Source organism: Stenella coeruleoalba, assembly GCF_951394435.1.
Source record: "Stenella coeruleoalba genome assembly, chromosome: 4".
Classification (NCBI taxonomy): Eukaryota; Metazoa; Chordata; class Mammalia; order Artiodactyla; family Delphinidae; genus Stenella; species Stenella coeruleoalba.
The window spans coordinates 126,722,647-126,724,408 of record NC_137149.1 but is presented as its reverse complement, the minus strand read 5'-3'; positions in this window follow the sequence as shown (position 1 = coordinate 126,724,408).

Sequence of the window (1,762 nt, the reverse complement as noted above, 5' to 3'; positions counted from 1 at the left end):
ATCAGAGTAAATCTATTCGAAAATAAAGATAAAGCTGCTTTACCAAATATTTCTAATTCTTTTTTCTCTGTGCATAATAATTACCAGCACTTGCCTCCTTTTCTGTGGAGTGGTACAAGTTGCTGCCAATGACGAAACTTTCCTCCTAGCATAAAACATTGTTAACTTTCTCTATCAACTAAATGACTGATTAATATTAAGTCTGTATCACTTTTGAATGTAATAGAAAATGCTTACTAAAAGCAATTTAAAGCAGAAAAGCAAACTATTAGATAGTATTCTTGTTTACATTATAAAGTAAGGAATTCATAAAATGGTACAGGGCCTTGTGTGTAATCTAAAAGAAATGTCTGTAATTTAAAAAGTGGAGGTTTCTGACTTTTAATTCAGAATATTTGGGGAAACTTTCTTTTCTTTAAATCCGGAAGGCTTATTAACACACATTTACGAAGCTGAAATGAAGTTCAGATAAATGTTTTAGTAGAGCAAAAATGGAAATAGCTGTAATTAAAAGATTACTTATGTCTTTTCTATCTTTTACAATCCATAATGAACAACTTTATTTACAGAAGCCAACTGAGATATGCTTAAATTGAACTAAGAGCTATTATTTATCATATCTCATACACATGGGGTTTAGAGTCACATTGAGATATATACAATTTCAGGGCTTTTTCTTCTTTTTTCGTAGGAAAAGGTTAATAATAACCCTGAAAATAGGAAAGGGCAAGACTTCAGTTTGCAATCAATAAGTCATATTTTTAACCTTTTTGACTTAGAATCAAACAATGGAGTTCTGTTAATATAACAGTGTATTAACTTACTGCTTCCAAGAATCTAAACTTAAAAAAACTAATGTCCAACTAAAGAATTAAAGTCATATCAGGCACTGAAAGACTATATAAATAAGAACTGTCATTAACATAACTGATAAACCCTATTTCCAGTTCCTCTGTTATCCCACTGTGCAGTCAGCACTGCTGACTATTTCTAGTCCAAAACCAAAGAGCTAGATGATTTCCTGGCACACAAGTTTCTACCAAAGGAAAGAGAATGAGAAATGATATACACTCTTATCACACTCTCCTATGTAAGATAAAATTCACGCTAATTTACAAATTTTTATTTACATTGTTTTATATACATCCTAGTTCATGAGTTTTGTACTCATATTGATCTCAGATGATCATTTACTACCACATCTCTTTGATTTTCCAACAGAAAATGGTGGAAGCATGGGATTAGGAGAAAAAAATATATACCACTGGTCAGGTAAGAGCAGACAAGCATATAAGGTAAAAAGAGGGAAAAAAAATTGTTGAATTTTGCTTGTTAAAGCATCCACTGTGATCCATGGACTACCACTGAACGTATATGAACACCACTTGTAACAGCCATTTTCATATTTACAAATTGGGTATCCTATCAGTTCAATTATTAGCTAAACCATTCAATTTCTTTTGCTTAACATAAAAAGGTAACAGGCATCTCAGCAAGACAGAAAACAAACTAGAAGGGTACTTAAAAAACACTGTTGAGACTTAACCTTCATTTAGAAGCTCTTAAATGGTCCATATAAAGAGAAGCAATTTGGAACCCTATTACTGACTTGCACCATGATCCCAAAACCTGTATGGGAAGTAAGAGTATCTCAACACCAAAAACACCCCAAGTCTCACCAAAGAGTGGGGGCAATATCGTAAACATCTTACTTTGTTCCTATCATCCACTGCATACACGTACGGCTACAGTGACAGCCCTT